Source organism: Elaeis guineensis, chromosome 7 (assembly GCF_000442705.2).
Source record: "Elaeis guineensis isolate ETL-2024a chromosome 7, EG11, whole genome shotgun sequence".
NCBI lineage: Eukaryota > Viridiplantae > Streptophyta > Magnoliopsida > Arecales > Arecaceae > Elaeis > Elaeis guineensis.
Genome location: NC_025999.2, coordinates 25,771,011 through 25,794,998, shown reverse-complemented (window position 1 = coordinate 25,794,998; position 23,988 = coordinate 25,771,011).

Here is a 23,988-nt window from a genome sequence, read left to right as displayed (position 1 = left end):
AGGGTTTATCTCCTATATTGAAAAGGTTGTTCTAGTTCAATGTGAGCCATTTTTGAAAAGATATTTTTAAAATATTTTAATTATTATTTTAAATCTAATTTTATACATATGAGATATATGTTTATTAGTTTTAGATCTGAAACTTAATATATATATGTGTGATATATGGTTGCAGTTTACATCTAAAACTGCATGCATGTGAGACATGTTTTAAATATAGATCCTATGATGCATATGTTAAATATGTATTTTAATTTTTTTTAGATTTAGATATTTATGTATATATTGATATATATTTTTGATTAATTTTAGATCTGAAAATAATGTATATGATACATGGTTTGTACACCCATGGTCTAAAATTTACTTTTCAGTCAAATCCTAGATCTAAAAACCATAGGATCTTTTATTTTGTTGCATGGTAAAGTTGTTTAGATTTAAAATTTATTTCTCATCTAAATTAGAACTTTAAATGATGCAAGGAGAATATCAAAATATAAAATTATATTTGATACAATATTAATTAGTTTCGATTAAAAATTATTTTGACATCTAAACTGAACCCATGTCCATAATGCACTTAATTAAGAATTAAGATTTGAAATTAAAGGATCTAAAAATTATGAATTTAAGATCTAAATTTTAATTACATAAAATATGAGCTTGGGTATGGGTTGAACCAATTAGATCTAGAGATTAAACTACAATAGGGTTTATGATTAGATCAAGTTAGAATCTTTTTTTCAATTTTGAGTAGTTGATCGAACCCAATCAGATATTGATGGATTTGGGTCAATAAGGACTCAAAATTGAGATTAGTTATAGGTGGTCAATTGATTCATACTTAATGTGAATTGATTATCTCAAGACTGAATTTGGCTCCATGGTTCGAGCTTGAATAAGTCAATGGATTCAATTCTAATAGACCATTTGGTGTCTAAGGTAAGTTTGACATTCTTGACCGATAGTTTTTAATTGAGACCTACTCACATAGATGGCATCTATGGTGAAGTTATTACATATTCCTCCCACCGATCTCACTTATCTGGCCATTTGGTAGATTATGGATTGAGTCTGATTGATTAGTGATTCGTGTTCACCCATGCCAGCTAGGTAGGTCAGACATGAGATGGGCTAACCTAAACTAGTTTAGTCATTACATTTAATGTATGTGACTAAGTAGATGAGACCTAAATTAAATTTTTTTAATTAAATATTGAGTCTAGCAGTCTTCCATCATTGTAGAAATGCAGATGTCTTTCCTGACGTTGATCATTCTCGACTAGTTACAGTAGTTCGATTGCATCAGAGAGGCACAACCACTCTATTGACATCTGATGCCCCGAGGTGGAGATGAGATTGGGCCCAATAACTATTAGGTGAGGGATCCAATGACGGCTCTGCACCCACTGGTAAATGGTGGGTCTGACTTAACTAAAAAATATACCAATAACTATTAGGTGAGGCCACAAGACTTAAAGACCGAATCCACTGCATCTTGCTTGATGAAGCAATGGACAAGGTGTTATCCACTCATTGGTTCATGTGTCACAAATAACTATTAGGTGATGTGCACACAGATTAGTGGGAGTGCAGTACCTATTAGAAACTGATCGTGTATAGATTTCTATTTCTCCACCTGAGGAGTGTGGAAGATTTAAAAAAATAATGAAAATCTTGTTTGTTTTTAAAGTCCCTAGAACAAACATCTATGAAGTATAAATATCTAATTAGAAACTGTTCCCTCTGTAGATAGGCATGTCGAGTTCTAACCCACTAGCCCTAATTCTTGACACCGACAGGTTGATCGAGTCGAATCACAGTGACTGGCTCCAGAACCTGAGATTAGATTTTAGTTTTGAGAAATTGACTCATGTCCTTAATCTGGATGAGCCTTCTGAAGGTACATTTGATTTGCTCATTATTGAAACTAATCTAATAGTTTCCTCTTCTTCTAGTTGGATTTTAGATTTTGATTCGAGTGCACACTTGTACACTTCTATGCAGGATCTAAAGGAAGTTAGAGGGCTGAGAGAAGGTAAAATTATTCTCCGAGTTGGCAATAGAGCAAGAGTTGTTGTCATAGCTGTCGGGACCTATTCTTTGCGATTATTGTCAGAATTTAGTTTAATTTTAAAAGATTGTTATTATATTCCTGTAGCTAGTAAAAATTTAATTTCTAGCTCTATACTGATGCAGGATAATTATAATTTTTATTTTAATAAAGATTTATGCATAATTTATTGGAAAAATAAATATGTTGCACATACCTATTTGATAGACAGTCTTTATCATTTGCATGTGGATGCAAGTGTTAATGTTAATAAGCAAATAGTGAATACCATAGGATCTAAGAGACCTAGAGATAGGATCAGTCAAAAGTATCTTTGGCACCTTAGACTAGATCGTATCGAAGAGAATAGACTCAACAAACTGGAGAAAGATGATCTTATCAGACCATTGACTTTTGAGCCTTATCCAGTTTGTGAGTTATATCTTCCAGAAAAAATGGCTAAGCTGCCTTTTGTAGGATAAGGGGAAAGGGTCACTGAGATATTAATCTTGGTACACACTAATGTGTGCAGTCTATTCAATGTACAGGCTAGGGGTAGCTATATTTACTTCATAACCTTTATCGATGATTTCTCATGATATGGGTTTATGTATTTGATGCACCATAAGTTTGAAGCTTTTAAAAAGTTTAAAGAGTTCAGATATGAAGTAGAAAAATAGATCAAAAAATTCATAAAGGTTCTTCAATTAGATCAAGGAGGAGGATATCTTAGTGAAAAATTTTAGATCTATCTCAAGGATAATGGTATAGTCTCACAGTGGACACCTTTAGGGATGCCTCAGCTCAATGGAATATTCGAAAGAAGAAATCAAATCCCATTAGATATGGTTCGGTCCATGATGAGCTTCACAGATTTTTCTAACTTCCTGTGGGGACATGCGTTACTTTCAACAATTCATCTATTGAATAGGGTTTCTTTTAAATCCATTCCTACCACACCATACGAGTTATGGCATGATAAGAGGCCAACTCTTGGTTATCTCAAGATTTAGAGATGTCCGATCTATGTCAAGTGATAGCAGGCGGATAAGCTAAAGGTTAGGTCTTTAAGGACTCATTTTATAGGGTATCCTAAGGAATCCATGAGATACTACTTTTATCTTCCTGAGGATCACAATGTGATCGTGAGCCATTATGCCATTTTCTTGAAAAAAGAATTTATCCAGGATGAAGGCTGTGGGAAGAAGATTGAGCTCGAGGAGAAGGTCTTTAAAGAGCATCGAGCCCAAGAACCTAAACCCAGTAATGAGCCAGTAGATGTGGTATCACCTCCACCTCATAGATCAAGTAGGGTCTCCCGTCCTTCTGAAAGATACTTAGATATTCTTACAGAGGATTTAGAGAAAGTATTCCTTATGGGAGATAGGGATATTAGGAATTCTCCCAAGATCTACGATAAGATGATGTCAGATGTAGGCTCCGAGAAATGGATGAAAGTGATGAAGTCAGAAATTGACTCCATACATTCCAACCAGATTTGGATCTTAGTAGATCTACCTGAAGGTATTATACTTATTGGGTATAAATAGATCTATAAGAAAAAAATTGGGTTGGATGGCCAAGTAGAGACCTATAAGGCATGGTTGGTAGCGAAAGGTTATAGTCAACGCAAAGGTATTGACTATCAAAAAATCTTTTCACCTATGGCCATGTTGAAAACCATCCGGACTCTTCTTGTAGTTGCAGCTTTTCATGATTATGAAATCTGACAGATGGATGTAAAAACTGTCTTTCTGAATGGATATCTTGAGAAAGATGTCTATATGGAGTAGCCTATGGGTTTTACATCCAGTGAAAGTGATCACAAGATCTGCAAGCTACAAAAGTCTATATATGGACTCAAACAAACATCTTGAAGTTGGAACACTCACTTTAATGATGTGATCAAAATATTTGATTTCATCAAAAATGAGGAGGAGCCATGTGTGTACAAAAAGGTCAGTGAGAGTGCTGTCACATTTCTCATATTGTACGTGGATGACATCTTTCTGATTGGGAATGATATTGCTATGCTGACATCGATCAAAATATGAGTGTCAAAAGAGTTCACCATGAAAGACCTAGGAGAAGCTTCCTACATTCTTGGTATAAAGATCTATAGGGATAGATCTAAGAGAATGATAGAACTCTCATAGTGTATGTACATTGAGGAGGTGCTGAAGAGATTCAGCATAGAAAACTCCAAGAGGAGTCTCTCACCCCTTAGACATGACATTCATCTCTCCAAGAAGATGTGTCTTAATACATCTGAGGAGATCTAGTGCATAAGCAAGATCCTTTATGCCTCAGTAATAGGGGGCCTTATGTATATCATGTTGTGTACACAATATAATATAATCCTTGCTGTGAGTGTCACGAGCAGATATCAGGCAAATTTATGTGAAGAACACTAGATTGCTGTGAAGAATATCCTTAAGTACTTGAGAAGGACTAAGAATTTGTTCGTAATCTTTGACGAAGCATCAGAACTGAAAGTGGAAGGATACACTGATTCAAACTTTATATCTGATGTCAATGATAGAAAGTCTACATCAAGATGTATTTTGCTGTACAATGGAGGATCGATTAGCTGAAAAAGTTCCAAACAACCGGTCATTGCAGATTCAACCATGGAAGCTGAGTACATCGTCGCCTCTAAAACTGCTAAGAAAGTATTTTGATTCAAGAAGTTCATTGCAGAGCTGGGTATGATACCATCGGATACCATTGCACTGCACTATGACAACAATAGCACCAGAGCTCTCGCTAAGGAGCCCAGGTCTCACCAGAAGTCCAAGCATATAGAAAGATGATTCCACATCATACACAAACACCTCAAGAAGAAGTTCGTCAGGGTATAAAGAGTTGACTCCATGCAAAATATGACAGATTTGCTGACCAAGCCTTTCAGCCAACAGAAGATTGAAGCTCACCTTGAAAAGATGGGTCTTAGGTATATGATCAATTAGCTTTAGGTCAAGTGGGAGTCTGTTAGATATGTGTCCTAGAAGCCAATTGTTGGCTGACATATTTTATAATTTCAGAATAAAACTTTATACTTGTAAATTTTTTATTATTAATAAAGAGTAATTTTTATTCCAATCATGTTTATGTGTCCATGATTTGTCTGAGAAATTAACAAAGATGATTTTTGCATATTCTCAAGATGTTGAGAATTTGAGACATGCATTAATTAGTGGTTAGTTTCTAAATACTTCTGATCGAAGGATCGTCATGAAGATAGTGATCAATCCATTTGAGATCGATGCACAGATCACCTTCTTTTCGGACAAATGAGTCTCGGATCTGCGGTGTAGAGATACTGGGTTGAGAGTGCAAGTGGTTATTAGGGAACAACTTGCACTAAGCATGATCAATACAAAAAATTACTTGAATGTCTACTCACTCGTCAGTGGTTATCTCGATGTTGGAGTAGTGTGAGTGGTCTTTTGACCTGCAGTGTCATCGGTTATTCACAGCGAGGCTACTGGATTTGACTATACATTTTCTTGGTCCCTAGCCATTCAGACTCTTGTTGTGTATGTTGGCTACAGTAGGTTCAGATTCGTTGTTTGGAGTAGGATGTATCTAGATGAAATCTATCGATCTTGATAGAAAAAAAGAAGTCCTATGCGATTTGCGAGACTGAGTTCAGAAAGTTTTGACCAAAACAAGTATGAATACTGAAAAAAAATTTCTAAGAAATTCACAAATAAACTCGAGTCGAGCCAATCTTGCATATGACTGATGATGGAGTCTGACAAGTTCTCCATGACCTCCGTCAAGTCAAAACTCATGATAAAAGGATTGAATCATATGATAATTACACCTAGGAGTTCACACTTTCATTCTATTGGATTACCACTACATACTGCTAGGTATTATTAATGGATTATGGAACTCATCGAGCGTTATCTTGATGATCGATGATCCTCGAAGGATAGAGTTGAAATTGTTCTAACCCATCGAAAAGAATTTCAATGATATTGTGATAGAAATCATAATATATCTCACTACAAGATAGAATAAAACTTATGGGATCACACATTAAGGGATTTAATCTTGAATTTATCAATTGGACTTGTAAAGTTTTAATTGGATTAGGATTTATTGAAATCTTATTAGATTTAAGAGAACCATACTAGCACATGGTTAAACATAATTCTTCTTTAGACTTTGATTGGATCAAGTCCATAGCCTTGAACCTAACCTACATCTATTTGGATTTAGCTAGGTGCCTAATTGTGAGTCCAAAAAGATTGGATTAAGTCAATGAGTTGGCTAAACTATCTCTTCATTATCTCCTCATTTATTTTCTCATATTGTGTGTGGAATTATAGGAAAGAAGAGATGGCGCCATGCCTCTCTTTTGGAAAGTCCAAGGGGCGAACCTTGGATTAGCGTGAGGAAGAAAGAGGGGTCCACCCCCTCTCTTGCATTGGCATTGAAGGAGAAAGAAAGAGGGGCCACACCCTTTCTCTCTTGCATGAAAATCCTAAGGGGGTGCCCAGTGTTGGCGTCCCAACTACTTACCTTCTTTTATGAGGAGCGCTCACTCAGTCTGCCTTATCTGACTGGGGTGCCCCATCTACTTGCCAAAAGAGGAGATGGCTTTTTCAATTAGATTTGATTTTTTTGAAAAAAATCAGATTGAAAGGTAAGAAAACTTATCAAATAAGATCTAACCTTTTTAACCTGATTGGATAATGATTTGGAATCAAGAAAGACCTATTTAAGGAGATGGTCTCCTACGATTCCAAGAGATTGAATTTTGAGAATTTTAAACTCTTTTTTCTACATCTCCATGCCTCACCCTCTCTCCCTTTTCTCTTTTTCATGCCCAAGGGTTGGGCATCCATCTTCCACATGCCTGAGTTGAGAAGATTTTCTTCTATGGTAAGGAACAAGAAGAAAAAGGCTATAGTTTAAGGGTTAAAGTTGCAGTCAAGATCAAAAGTTGATCAAGATTCAAAGAGGCCAAGATCTTACTTGAAGAAGAAAGATTTATCATGAGAAAAAAGATTCAAGATTGATCCTGGTGGATACCTGTAGAGGCCAGACACGTGTGTGGCTCAAGGACCTTCAGATCTAAGATCATTGGTAGCAGTGAATTTCAATCCATGCAAAGGTATAGAGATTCGATCTCATCCTTTGTTTTATTTTCAGATTATATGCATGTCTTTATTTCTAGGCTCAGATAGGATTAGATATGATCTAATACACGTGGAGTTAAAGGGTTTAATCCAGTTCCTTTCCGCTGCTATTCAAAAGATTTTTGAAATCTATACATCCATCCTATCTAGTTTTTTAACAGTAATAAGTCGTCATTAAATATAATTATTAATAATAGCTAATAAGCCATCATTAATAATGAATATTCTTGTATTAAAAGATCAAAACCATTCAACTTGTAGCTCTCGATGTCAGGAACAATATACTAAAATTTTATTTCAAAATCAGAATACGCTCAACCATTCGATCATCTGATAAAGTAGCACCAAAATCTTTTTTTCTTCTTCTCCACCTCTGTTTCATGCCACTTGTTCTTGTACCTCACCAAAAGATTATGTGAAAACCTTTTTCATCATGCTAGTTTCTGTGACACACTATTTTCTACTTCATCAAAAGGCTTCTACACACTCTCTTTGATGGCTTTCATGCACACAACTTATAGCCCACAGGCCTATTACTTTGAGTCTTATTTGGACTCTTTTTTCTTCTTTTTTTTAATTAAAAGTTGTAGTCCTATATAAGGAGAGACATCTAACAAATCTCTCCCTCCTAACTTGTGTAAGAGATTTCATCAAGCCCGCTTTCTCTCTATAAGCAATCAATATTTTTATGGATAAAGTTAGTCATCATATCTGATCCATTGTCATCAGTATGAATTTTCTCAAGATAAAAGAACTTCATCTCCAAAGCATCTCGAATCCAATGATATCTCAAATCAATGTGCTAGGACCTTGAATGAAATGTTGGATTTTTTAAAAGATGGATGGCATTTTGACTGTCATAGTAAAATATATACTTTACTTATTCTAGGCCCAACTCTTGTAGAAAAGTTTTCATCTACAAAAGTTCTTTGCAAGCTTTTGTAATTGTAATATACTCGACCTTTATAGTGGACAAAATAATATATTTTTATAATTTAGATTATCATAACACTGCTCTCCCTAAAAAGATCTTCAAGTATCCTAATATAGACTTTCTAGAATCTATGTTAACAGCCATGTCTACATCTGTGTGCTCATCCAACACAGATTTATCTTTACTAAAGTATAAAGAGACTGTAGAAGTACTTTTGAGATATCTGAAAATCTATTTAACAGCTGCTCAATATTTCTTATCAGGAATAAAGAGAAACCAACTTATAATACTAACTATATGAGCAATATCTGATCTTATGCAAATCATGACGTACATTAAACTACCAACTGCAGATGTATAAGAAAATTTTTTCATTTCTTCTTTATCTTTCTCGCTTGGAGGATATCACTTGTAACTTAATTTGAAGTGATCTGCAAGTGGAGAGGAAACTAGTTTAGACTTATTCATATTGAACCTTTCAAGTATTTTTTCGATATATCTCTCTTGAGATAACTAAAGTTTTCTGCTCTTCTTATCATGAGTAATTCTCATGTCAAGGATTTGTTTAGACAATCCCAAGTCCTTCATCGCAAAGGACTTACTTATCTCTATTTTTAAGCTTTCAATCTTTCTAGCATCATAGTTAATAATTAGCATATCATCCACATAAAGTAAGAGAATAATAAAGTCTTTATATAAAAGAATTTCATTATAAATACACAATGATTAGAAGTGATTTTGCTATACCCACAGTCTATCATGAAGAAATCAAACTTTTTATACCACTACTAAGGTGCCTACTTGAGTCTATACAAATTTTTCTTTAATCTACATACAACATGCTCTTTGTCTTTAATTGTAAATCTCTTTGACTGCTCCATATAAATTTCCTTCTCTAAGTCTCTATGGAGAAAAGTAGTTTTTATATCACACTGTTCAATCTCTAAATTCATGCTTGTAGCTAAATCAAGAACAATTCAGATTGAAGACATCTGATCATAGGTGAGAAAATTTCTTGAAAATCAATATCCTTTCTTCTGACCAAAATCCTCCTACAATCAATCATTCTTTGTACCTTGGCTATAAGCTCTTTTCTCTGATTTTCAATCTGAAAATCCACTTATTTTTGAGTGCTCTCTTATCCTTAGGTAGTTTCACCAACCCAAATGTATGATTCTCATGTATGAATTTATCTCGTCCTACTTGGCTTTTAACCACTCTCTCTTCTATTCATGATTGATGACCTCTTGGTAGCATTTTGGTTCTTTCCAATCAATGATCATCACATACTTATGAGAAGAATATATCTGAAAAAGATGATGCTCTCTAGTATTGGATCTTCTCAACTGAGGCTCAACTGGTAGGTCTGGAGGGACTTGCTCAGCATACTCATCTAGCATATCATTATCAGATATGGGCTGATCAACTATGTTATCATCATCTTTCTGTATATCTCCCCCATTGTCATTATTTATCATAGTAGGAGGTACTGGACTCAAATCAACATAATTTCTAATGATAGACTTTAGCTTCTCAATCTTTTCAAAATCTTCAATAGTTTGATCTTCTAGAAATATAACATCTCTACTTCTGATAAGCTTTTTTACCAACTAGATCCCATAATCTATGCCCAAATTCTTCATGTGTATAATCCAAGAAGATATACTATTTAGACTTTCCATCAAGCTTGAATCTCTTATTTTTAGGGATGTGAATAAATACCTTGTAGCCAAATACCTTCAAGTGATCATATGAAACATCTTTCACCATCCATACTTTTTTTGGCACATCACTTTGAAGAGGAACTGAAAGAGAAAAGTTGATCATCCACTACAATTCTTATTGCTTCACCCCAAAAGAATTTAGTCAACTTAGTATGAAAGAGCATACACTGAATTCTTTCTCAAATAGTATGATTCATTCTCTTAGCTACTATATTATGTTGAGATATTTTAAGAATAGTTTTTTTAAGCCTGATGCTATAATTTTTGTAATATTTCTCAAATGGATCCATGTATTCACTATCATTATCTACTCAAATATACTTTAGTTACCTTCCTGATTCTCTTTCAATACTAGTATAAAAATGCTGGAACACGTCGAGCATCTGATCTTTCAATTTTAAAACAAAAATCCATACTTTTCTAACATGATCATCAATGAAAGTAACAAAATATAAAGCATCACCAAGAGTTCTAGCATCCACAGTGCTAACATCAATATGAATCAAATCTAAAATATGTGATCTTCTATATGGAGGAGATTTATGAAAAGTAACTTTATGTTGTTTGTCAGCGAAACAATCAATGCATATCTTCAGAGACGTACCTTTGATAGAAGTTTCTTTCTAGCAAGGATGTCAAGTTCTTTCTCACTCATGTGACCAAGCTATTTCTATAGTAACCAAGTGGAGGAATCTTCAACTATATTTACCTCTATCTTGTATAATTTTTTCTATATCATATAAAGTGTACTTGATTTCTTCCCTCTTACTACCATTAGAGAACCTTTAGTGAGCTTTTATGTTTTTATGCATGTATTTTTAAAATTTTACAATAAAATATATATAGATTAAATAATTTAATCTATAATATATGCATAGATTAAATCTAAAATTACCATACAGAATCTATGACATGAACTAATATGCATATATGTAAATCTGAAATCTAAAATTCAGCAAACATAGATCATATCTATATCAAATCAGATCATATCTGAATTATATTTAGATCATATCTAAATATAAATTGACTTCAAAACTTCATACCTAAGTGCGGATAGCAGATCATCACATCCAAAATCCATAATAGTTGGTTCTTCATGATGCTTGGCAATCACACACGTGTCCGATCTCTACAGGTATCCAAACGACGCCCTTGTGCTGATCGATGATCCCGAGAGTGCTAGCTCATGAAGCCATCATATTTTGACTGATCTAAGAAGAACATGAAGAAGATGAAGAATAAGGAGATCTTTTTTTTTTCTTTCTAGATTCACGTATCAAATCTCTACAATAGAGATCAAGAGAAGAATCTTTTCTTCTCAATTCTCTCACGCACAAGAGAGAATCTTTCTCTCTTCCTTTTATACCTTTGAGAAGAACTTTCCTTCTCTAATTTTTTATGATAAAAATTAAATCTCATCTGATTTTTCATACTAAAAATAACATGGATTCTCATGCTCTAGAAAATCTAAAAGAAAGATCCAAGAGAAGAACCGTTCTTCTCTCTTCTTCTCTCTTTTTCTCCTTGGTCTAGAACTCTAGGAAGTCCCAAACACCTAACCAAATTTTTTTAATATTTTTTCTCTAAATTTTTATATTAAAAATTAGATTCAATTTGATTTTTATTGTAGAAAAAAATAAAAAAAAAATTTAGGAGAAGAACTCCTTCTTCTCCAAGACTGCGCACAAGAAAGAAGATCATTCTTCTTTCTTCTCTTTCTCTCATTAAAAAGAACATTTCTTCTTCAATTTTCTACTGTAGAACCAACAAGAGAAATCCTCTTTGATATCAAAAAACTAGCAGCAAAAGCCTCACAAAATTCCTTCAAAAGGTGTTGGGAAGGAAGTCTAGACGTATGGGATGTGGGGCATCCAACTCTTGGATGCGCCTTCTTTCTTTTTGATGACCAAAAGAGGGAGGGACCACCTTATTTTCTCACGAAAGAGAGGGAGCACGTGGCTCTTTTGGTGGGATGTGAGATATTTCATGGTGAAGAGGAGATGTGGTGTGGAGACTTAAATAGATAGGTGGAGGGAGTTGGTTCAGCCCTATTCCAAATAGGACTCATGAATCTTGGTCAAACTCTAACAATTTTTGGACCCAATCCTACTAACTTAAAAATTAGTTATAACAAATTAACTAATTAGGTCCTAGCCCAAATAAAAAATCAATTAGATCCTAATTCAATTAAAAAATTAGTTAGATTAAAACTCCATTGATCCAGGGATTGATTTTTCTCATCTTAATGGATATCAGGAAAGTATTTGATAATAAGGCTTGATCCAATCAAGCCTACTATCCAATAGGATTTAATCCAATCAAAGCATATATAAAACTAATTGAATCTTATTCAACTCAAAATTTGATTTGCAGCCTTGAGATCAATTGAAACAAGCCCTGTCATCCAATAGGGCTGCATCCTATCAATCCAAAGCAAACCTAATTGAATCCAATTCAATTAGATTTAATTCAATCCCAATTGCTCAATCAAATTGAGTCAATAATAATCATATTATTATTTAATTATTTCTTTAATTTATCAATCATTAGTAAATAATTTATTACAACCTTTGCAAAAGATTAATCATCAATCAAATTGATAATTAAATCTTTCAACGATTTATAATCATCGATCAGCCATTTGATCAGATGGTACTTCTATGTGTGTGACCCCATACGTTTGAACCTAAGCTGGTAGCATAAGAATAATTTCTATACTAATCGATGTTACCATCTAGCAATGGTTTCCGACATCCGGATAGGCCGAATATATGCCCAGCAACACTCTAGAACCCATATAGATATAGTTACCGTATAATTCATCCCTTTAACATTCAATGCTCAAGGATGACTTTGGGTTAGACTATCAACCCAGGATGAGTGGTCCACATCATGTCTCCACCTCAAAAATCTTGTGACTCCTCACTAAGACTACTTTGATCAAAATTTTGCTAAATTGAAATACAGTGATGCATCATCTCTAATTTTACTTGAAATGGTCAATCCCATCTTGACTCACACTCAGACTTCACAAGTACTTGACTGTACCGAAAAATCTTCTATCACCGAATTAAAAATTCAGATAGTCCGACATCAAAGTATAGTTAGTTGCTTGTAAGTCATCAAGATAGCCTCAGGTCAGAGAGATACATATACTCATATCCCATCAGAGCAATCTTTGACAGCAGAGTGCTCCAGAGGTGGTCACGTTCAATAAAATATACTCCTACATATCATCCATATATCATACCATGTCACCACATATCTTAGTTAAGAGGACAACCAACTAATATGGCACACAATGACTTACACTCGATATAATTATCATTCTTGTAACACTTATATCATTTGGTTGGGAACAGGATTTAAGAACCACATGATAGATCCTCCTTTATCATTTTGGAAGTAGCTCTTAGGACTTCATTATAACATATGAGTTCTATTTAGGAAAATGTATTCCTTATGATGAATTTTGTCAGATAATATTTATCATTTTATAATTCATATATATATATAGAGCGCAATCATCTACAACCTAGATGATTGGCTTTAGGATACATTTTCTAACAACTCTCACTTAGACTCAAGCTAATCAGATTGATATCAAATACCCATATTTCATTTATGATCACATCGAACTCTTTAGATCCAATTGCTCTAGTCAATGGGTCGATCAAGTTGTCCTTTCGATCGATCTTTCTAAGATCAACTTTATTTCGATATTATCAAATAAGATGATAGTGATGTAGAAAGTATTTGATTCTCAGATAAAACATCAGTTCTTTAGCTTGAGCTATGGCTCCAGTGCTGCTATCAATACAGAAGGACTGAACTATCACTGAAGGGTGCCTCTCCAAGCTCGCTAATGAACTTTCATAACCAAACAACTTCTTTACCAGCATTAAATATCGTAAAGAACTCCGTATCGCAAATAAAACTGGGTACTAAATACTGCATGGAACCTTTTCAGCATGTCACTCCTCTTTTTAGGATAAAAATATAATCTAACATAATTTTGTCATTTCGGTCTAACTAGAAACTGAAATTAATATTCCATAGATTTTAAGTTAGATTCTTCATAACGAGCCATTGGTCTTTAGTATTTTATAAATACTTAAGGATAGTTCTCATAATCTTCCAAACTTTTATGGAGAACAAAGATGACAACCAAACTTTTATTCCCTGTAATGTAGGGATATCATTCTCGATTAAAAGAATTTCATCCAAATAATATAAAGAAACTTTTACAGAACTATTAGCCCATTTGTACACACAGAATTCTGCTTCATTGTCAATGAAGCCATACATTCAAAATATATATTCCAACTTCAAGAAGCTTGATTCAATCTGAATAGACTTGAGGATTGCCACAAGAAAAATATCTTGTTATAGTTAACACTATAATTTTGATGAAATCTTTGGCAATCGGATAGGATTAATAGATCTCTACCTTTCTGTCTGTGCCTCTTATCCATCTAAATTCCACTCACATCCTATGGGTCTTGCCCCTTTTGGTAAATCAATAAATATCCATACATCGTCGATCTTCATAGACTTCATTTTAGATTTAATGACTCCAAGCCACTTCTCAAAGTTAAATCCCTGTATGGCATCCCTGTATGGCATCCATATGAGAGATCAAATCTCCATCCCGAACCTAGAAATCGAAATATCTATTCTGCTGATACGATACTCTACTATATCTTCTTAAGGATGTCTTTATATCGAGCTTTAGATTTGATCTAATCTACTCCAGTTCTGTTGGTTTGTGTCAAAGTCGATTCTTCTACCTATCAAATTTCACCAAATTTATTCTTAATGACAACAGTTCTTTCACCAAAGAACTTCTTTTTCAAAAAGAATATCTTAAGATTCTTGAACATCTTATGCCCATCAGAAAGGTAGAAGAAATATCTCTAAAATAATATTTATTAGATCAAGATCCAAGCTAGTCGATTTATGAATATTTTACATAAACTCGATACCTCAAATCCTAAGGTAAGAGAGTATCAAATTATCCAAATTCATATCTTATATGGAGTTTTGGTGATCGATTTGCTCAAAATGTTCTTAAGCATATATCAAGCAGTCTCTAAAATATAATTTCCAACAAACCAGCAAACCCACAGTGGATCAAACTATGTCTAACAAAGTTTAATTCCTCCTTTCAGACAATGATATCCAAAAGGAGGTCCATTGAGAGAGAATCTAATTCTATTCAAGATATATCAAAAAACTTACTGTAAAGGTATGCACTTCATCGGTCTAACCGATAAGTTCTAATACTCTTTGTAGTTTATTTTTTTACCTCATTATGGAATCATTTGAATATTTCAATCGATTTGGATTTGTACTTCATAAATAAGATGCACCCATGCCAAGATAGGACGTAGAGATTTTAATGAAGTAGTAAGCCCTCATCTGGTATTTATGTTCATAAGTGCAAATACATCAATACATCAATATGTATCAAACTCAAAATATCACTAGCTCATTCACCCTCTCCAATAAAAGATGACTAAGTCAATTATGTCAAAAGCAGGTTTCAATAACATTATCTAATCTAAGGTGCTAGTTAGATGTGTACTTTACACTAACAAACTACGGTACTGAGTTTATATCATTTTCAATTATCCACTCATTATTGCAGTATCATTCACAATGATATTACAATAATCATTCTTATTGACACCATCAATAAGATTGAATAATAGTGATAATCATTTAAAATGATATTTTCAGGATTGAAAACAAGCTCGATGATTCCTAATGTTAAGACTGGAACACACTTCCATTTCTTACATTCAAGATTCTCTTGCCGTTTATAAATCTTTTACTATCCTGAAGTCCTTTACAACTATTTACAAACATGACTTATACTATCAATATTCTATACTCAAGTAGTAGTATTACCAATAGAGAAACTTCAAGGAGTTATCATATAACTATCTTAACCAGCAATCATTTACTGATTTCTCTTTTAAACCTATTTGGATTATCCTGAGACTTCTTGATCAATTTGCTCAAAAATTATATTCAACTTTTTATACTGGCTATCAAAATTAGGTACGATAATATTATCACTGTCTAACAGTGAACAGAGTAACAATATTCTAGTCATTTCTGAAAAAAGAACAATTGACCTATTAATATATGAACTATTTTAAGCCTAAAGACTTAGACTTTAGTCTAAAGGTTCTCTCACTATTTTATACGAATTGGTAGCCTCTACCTCCAATCTGAAAAATTACTTTAATTTCTTAGTGGATACTAGAATCCACACAGACTGCATTCGGGCCCGAGTATGGCTCGACCAATCCTAGTGCATCTATGGATAGGTTCATAACCAATTATTTCTTCAAACAACTTCTAGCAATCAGATTTTGCCCCAGGTATCTCTTCAGCAGGTATGCGGTGCCTCCACTGAAAAATCTAGTTAGGTCCAACCATTAACATGATTACATCAAGTGTATCCAGCAAATAAATATCCAGGCCCGAGTGTGGCTCGATCAATCTGAGCATTGATCTGAAGGTACAATAAGATGGTCATATGATGGATGATAATTTCAATACGTAATAGACATCAAGCGTGTGACGCCTGCAATGCTTATTTGAAATATTAGACTCATTATCACATACCTTAATGGGAGGCTATGATCTAGTTATTTTCATAACTAACTCATTTTATGGATCTAATAATTTAGAAGATTTGGTTAATTCTTTTAGAAGATATTAGTCGATCTATAAGTCATAAATTCTTCTACTGACTTCACCATGTCATGAAAAGGACTAATGACTAGTGGGTCCAACCGGCATATCGTAAATCCTCCCACTGACTTCACTAAATCATGAGAAGGACTAGAGGCAAGTCAGTCCAAGGTGCCTAAATCAGTCATACTGATTAACCTTAATGACATAGGTCAACTCGAGTCACCTAATGATCTATTCAGTCCAATGACTCAGGGTCAACCATTGAGCCTCAATCAAGGTCCATTTAGTTTAATCAAAGATATGGACTCAACCAACTACAACTATTGTATTTGATCTAAAGTAAATTTGATCTAATCTAAATCAACTACTGGTTAGATTTGATCAACTACTCTTTTTAAGTCCATTAAGTCTTTGATTCTAATCTTAGGTCTAATCTAATTAAAAAGACCTGATTTGAGCTAACCTATGCCCCATGTTTTATGCAATGTCATTAGATCTTTTTTCTCTTTCTCTCGTTGGGAAGAACATTTCTTCTCCAATTTTCTACTATAAAACCAGCAAGAGAAGTGCTCTTTGATACCTAAGAATCAGCAGTAAAAATCTCACAAAATTTCTTCAAAAGGGGTTGGGAAGGAAGCCTAGACACATGAGATATGGGGCGTCCAAGAGTTGGATGCCCCTCCTTTCTTTTTGACGACCAAAAGAGGGAGGGGCCACTTTATTTTCTCATGAAAGAGAGGGAGAACGTGGCTCCTTTGGTGAGACATGAGATATTCCACGATGAAGAGGAGATGTGGCATGGAGACTTAAATAGATGGGTGGAGAGAGTTGGTTCAGCCCTATTTCAAATATGACTCATGAATCTCGATCAAACTCTAACTAATTCTTGGACTCAATCCTAACTAACTTAAAAATTAGTTATAACAAATTAACTAATTAGATCTTAGCCCAAATAGAAAATCAATTAGACCCAATCCAATTAGAAAATTAGTTAGATTAAAACTCCATTGATCCACGGATTGATTCTTCTCATCTTAATGGATATCAGGAAAGCATAGGGCTTGATCCAATCAAGCCTAATATCCAATAGGATTTGATCCAATCAAAGCATATATAAAACTAATTGAATCCTATTTAACTCAGAATTTGATTTGCATCCTTGAGATCAATTAAAACAAGCTCTATCATCCAATAGGATTGTATCAAATCAATCCAAAGCAAACCTAACTGGATCTAATTCAATTAGATTTGATCCAATCCCTATTGCTCCATCAAATTGAGTCAATAACAATCATATTTTTAATTAATTATTTTTTAATTTATTAAATATTAGTAAATAATTTATTACAATCTTTGTAAAAGATTAATCATTAATCAAATTGATAATTAAACCCTTCCATGATTCATAATCATCGATCAGCTATTTGATCAGACAATACTTCTATGTGTGTGACCCCATAGGTTTGAACCTAAATCGATAGCATAAGAATAATTTTTGTACTAATTGATGTTACCATCTAGCAATAGTTTCAGATATCCGAATAGGCCGAATGTATGTCCAGCAACACTCTAAAATCTATGTGGATATAGTTATTGTATAATTCATCTCTTTGATACTCGATGCTCAAGGATGATTTTGGGTTAAACTATCAATCCAAGATGAGTGGTCCACATTGTGTCTCAACCTCAAAAATTTTGTGACTCCTCACTGAGACTACTTTGATCAAAATTTTGTTGAATTGAAATACAGTGATGCATCATCTCTAATTTTACTTGAAGTGATCAATCCAATCCTGACTCGTACTCAAACTTTACAAGTACTTGACTGTATCTAAAAATCTTCCATCATCGAATTAGAAATTCAGATAGTCTGGTATCAAAGCACAATGAATTACTTGCAAGTCACCAAGACAGCTTCAAGTCAGAGGAACACATATACCCATATCCCATCAGAGCAACCCTTGACAGCAAAGTGCTCTGGAGGTGGTCACGCTCAGTAAAATATGCATATCACCCATATGCCATACCTGTGTCACTACACATCTTGGTTAAGAGGATAATTAATTAATATGGCACACAACGACCTACACTCGATACAATTATCGTTCTTGTAACAATTGTATCATTTGGTCGCGAGCAGGATTTAAGAACCACACGATAAATCCTCTTTAATCATTTTGAAAGTAGCTCTAAGGACTTCATCATAACCTATGAATTCTATTTAGGAAGATATATTTCTTATGATGAGTCTTGTCAGATAATATTTATCATTTTATAATTCATATACATACATAGAGCGCAATCATCTACAACCTAGATGATTGACTTTAGGATATAATTTTTAACAATATTCACTATCGTTATCTACTCAAATATACTTTAGTTACCTTCTTGATTTTCTTTCAATACTGGTATAAAAATGCTTGAATAGTCGAGCATCTGATCTTTCAATTTTAAAACAAAAACCCATACTTTTCCAGCATGATCATCAATGAAAGTAACAAAATATAAAGCATCACCAAGAGTTCTAGCATCCATAGTGCAAACATCAATATGAATCAAATCTAAAATATGTGATCTTCTATATGGAGGACATTTATGAAAAACAACTCTATGTTGTTTGTCAACGAAACAATCAATGCATATCTTCAGAGATGTACCTTTGATAGGAGTTTCTTTCTAGCAAGGTGTCAAGTTCTTTTTCACTCATGTGACCAAGCCATTTCTGTAGTAACCCAGTGGAGGAATCTTCAGCTATATTTACCTCTATCTTGTATAATTTTTTCTGTATCATATAAAGTGTACTCGATTTCTTCCCTCTTGCTACCATTAGAGAACCTTTAGTGAGCTTTCATTTTTTTGTATGAAAATGGTTGTGGTAACCTTCATCACCAAGTATTTCAGTGGAGATCAAATAAAGATGAATATCTAAAATATATTTCATAATTTTTAACAATAGTTGGTATTGAATACTAGTTTTCAAGCAGACATCTTCTATACCGACAATCTTAGTTACTCCATCATTTTCCATCTTGATACTACCAAAATTATCGCTAGTGTTAGATATGAAGAAATCACACTAAAAAGTAACATTAAAAGAAGTACCTGAGTCAACATTCCAAATACAATTATAGCATATAAGGTTCATAAGATCATCATCACAAATAATGGCAAATCAACATCAGATGCAACTATTGCTGTATCCTTTTCTTCCTTCTTTTCTTTACCTCTCTCCCTTGATTGCTCTATTTTAAATTTTCTACACTCCTTTTTCATTTATCTGACTTGCCACAATAAAAATATTTAGTTTCTTTTCTAAATTTGAACTTTTTCCTTGACTTATCATAGTTGTTAAAATTTTTTAAATTTCTAGTTTTACTCTGCTTTTCTGTAACTAATATCTCTGACTGTGTAGTTATATCCTATTCTCTTCTTTTGATCTCCTCATTAAGCATACTATTCTTTACCATTTCCAATGTCACCACACCATTAAGAGTTAAATTACTGGATGATATAATTAGAGTTTTTCAACTATCAGGCAAAGAATGGAGCAACAATAATGCTTGCAACTCATCACCTAATATTATCTTCATAATAGCCAACTGATTTACTACATCTTGAAATCTACTCAGATGCTCGACAACTGAACTTTCCTCCTTATACTTCATATTCATAAATTTTTTTATTATAAATATTTTGCTTTATGTAGTCTTCTGTTTATAGAGACTCTCCAAGTTCTTTCATAAACTATGGGCATTAGTCTCCAAAACAACATGATAAAAAACACTATCATCTATCTATTGTCTGATTAATCCAACTATCTTTTTATTTATTTTTCATCACTTTTGTTGAGTTTTCTCATTTGGTTTGGCACTATCTCCTTTAATAGGATCATACAAATCTTTGCAGAATAATAAATTTTCTATATAGGGCTTTCAAATAAAATAATTAAAAAATATAAGTTTAACTATACTTATGCCTATATGTTCTTTCATTTAATCAATACAAAAAAAATTCTACTAGTAAAATTCTTGCTCTGATATACTTTTGTTGGGTATAAAATACCCACAGCCGAAGCCCTCAGCAGAATCGGCTCCAGGAGGTCCGCCCGGACTCCTACGGGAGCCGAGCTTCGTCGCCAACGTCAACCACCGGACAGACTTCGTCCGGACTCCTACGGGAGCCGGACTCCGCCAACAACTTCAACTGCAAGTAGACTCCGCCAGGACTCCCACGGGAGCCGGGCTCCGTCCTTAACATCAGCTGCCGGTAAGCCTTGTCCGGACTCCTACGGGAGCCGGACTTCGCCTTTAACTTTAATTGCAGGAAGACTCCCCCCGGACTCCTACGGGAGCCGGGCTTAGTCCTCGGCTCCAACGGCTACAGACAGACTTTGTCCGGACTCCTACGGGAGCCGGATTTCGCCAACAACTTCAACCGCAAGTAGACTCCGCTCGGACTCCCACGGGAGCCGGGCTCCGTCCTTAACATCGGCTGTCGGTAAGCCTTGTCCGGACTCCTACGGGAGCCGGACTTCGCCTTTAACTTTAATTGCAGGAAGACTCCGCCCGGACTCCTACGGGAGCCGGGCTTAGTCCTCGGCTCCAACGGCTGTAGACAGACTTCGTCCGGACTCCTACGGGAGCCGGACTCCGCCAACAACTTCAACCGCAAGTAGACTCCGCCCGGACTCCCACGGGAGCCGGGCTCCGTCCTTAACATCGGCTGCCGGTAAGCCTTGTCCGGACTCCTACGGGAGCCGGACTTCGCCTTTAACTTTAATTGCAGGAAGACTCCGCCCGGACTCCTACGGGAGCCGGGCTTAGTCCTCGGCTCCAACGGCTGCAGACAAACTTCGTCCGGACTCCTACGGGAGCCGGACTCCGCCAACAACTTCAACCGCAAGTAGACTCTGCCCGGACTCCCACGGGAGCCGGGCTCCATCCTTAACATCGACTGCCGGTAAGCCTTGTCCGGACTCCTACGGGAGCCGGGCTTAGTCCTCGGCTCCAACGGCTGCAGACAGACTTCGTCCGGACTCCTACGGGAGTCGGACTCCGCCAACAACTTCAACCGTAAGTAGACTCCGCCCGGACTCCCACGGAAGCTGGGCTCCGTCCTTAACATCGGCTGCCGGTAAGCCTTGTCCGGACTCCTACGGGAGCCGGACTTCGCCTTTAACTTTAATTGCAGGAAGACTCCGCCCGGACTCCTACGGGAGCCGGGCTTAGTCCTCGGCTCCAACGGCTGCAGACAGACTTCGTCCGGACTCCTACGGGAGCCGGACTCCGCCAACAACTTCAACCGCAAGTAGACTCCGCTCGGACTCCTACGGGAGCCGGGCTCCGCCCGCGACTTCAGCTCCGAGAGGACTCCGCCCGGACTCCCATGGGAGCCGGGCTCCACCCACGACCCCAACCGCAAGGAAGACTCCGCCCGGACCCCTACGGGGGCCGGACTCTGGCCGCTGCCAAACTTCAGCTGATGGATCTGCGCCCCCTGGCAGGCCACAATAACGGCCACGATCCTGCTCCACTTCCTGCGGCAGATTCCGCGCAGCTCCATCACTCCCTGGCAGGCCGTAGTAACGGTCGCAGCTCTGCTCCACTTCCTACGATGGATTTCGCGCAGCTCCACTACTCCCTGGCAGGCCCCAATAACGGCCACGATCCTGCTCCACTTCCTGCGACAGATACCGCGCGATTCTCCCATCCGCTGGCAAGTCATGACAACGGACGCCGCTCCACTCCCCGCGGCAGACTCCACGTGGCACGCCCCGGTGATAGCCACGGGTCCACTCCACTACTCTGCGCCACAAACTCCGTCTGACCCTGGGCAGCCCACTGCCAGACGGTTACAAATATCGCTATCAGGCTACTGCCCCTCTGCCTATAAAAGGGGGGCCCCAGATACGTTATTCATAAGCTCTCATCTTTCATCTAAAAATTCTGCTAAATTCTCCGTTCGAGCACTCCATTCTTGTTGAGGCAGAGAACTGATTTGAGCATCGGAGGGTCTTGCCGGAGCAACCCCCCTCCGGTTTAGACTTCCTTTGCAGGTCCCGGCGGCGACCGCGACTTCCTTGACTCCAGCTTCTCCGGCGCAAGCGGATTTTTGCACCAACAACTTTGTTGGAAAAAACTATAATTATGAACAATAAAGCTGCAAACTTCTTTTCCATCTTATGCAATTAAATAGAATATCGCAAAACAACAATCATCTCTACATTCTACTTAGGTAATTAATAAGCAAACTAATCTACCAATCTACAAAAGAGGATACTATAATTTTAATACGAATTTTTCACTATTTAAAATAATAAAATTATGCAAGTCTTCTTTGATTTAATTAGAGGTTAAACAAATATATGTCATCAAGAATAAATTTTTATTTTTATAATAAAATAATCATCATTAATAAAATAAATTTCAACAATTAATAGGGACAGATCTTATCAAATATGTGGATGCTTAAAATAATCAATGGAATTTTTTTTTTAAAAACCAACATTGTTCAATTTATAGTTTTCAATATCAAAAATAATATATTAAAATTTTATTAAAATTAAAATATGATAAATCATGAGATTCTCTGATCAAGTAACATCAGAATCTTTATTTTTTTCTTTCCCGCCTCTGTTTCGCGCCGCCTATTTTTCGTCACATGGAAACCTTTTTGATCGCGCTGGTTTAAACACCGCACTGTTTTCATACTCCATAAAGGCTTCAGCACGCTCTCTTACATGGCTTTTAAGTACACAACTTGGTCTCTTTTTGAGTCCTACTTGGTCTCTTTTTCTTTCTTTTTTCTAATTAAAAGTTGTAGAGGGACATCCAACAGCTAGCACCTACCAATACAACAAGACAAGACCTCAACGGGAAAGTCATGAATCCAGTGTCTTGCCTCCTCCAAGTTACATGCAATATTTGCTTGTGAAACATTAATTTAGGGTGCTTTCTTTTACCAATATTGTCCATACATTACATGCGATGGTTCTAGTAGCAATATTGCCAATAAACTGTTTTATTTGCTCTCCAATCAACTTTTGTAACATTTGTAACCAGTCTTGCTGCTGGATAGCTTTCTTAATAAATTGGATGGTTATCACCTCCCTTCTTATCACCCAAAAAAAGATAATAACAAATAAATTACCTATAAACATATGGTGGAGTCGCATATTTGTCATTTTAGAGATAGAGCATACCCAGGACTCCTATTGGAACAGGGCCTTCGCACGTTATAGGTTGGGTACTCTGCAGTCGGGGCACCGAATACTAAGGCTTTGATGGCAATCAAGGTTGATAGCCTGATGTTTTGTATTGGATTCTCTTGGTTCCTGGCCAAATACGGTCTTGTGATCTCTTGCTTTGCTCCTTTCCTCTTGTAATCATTGAGCCACTGATAATAAAG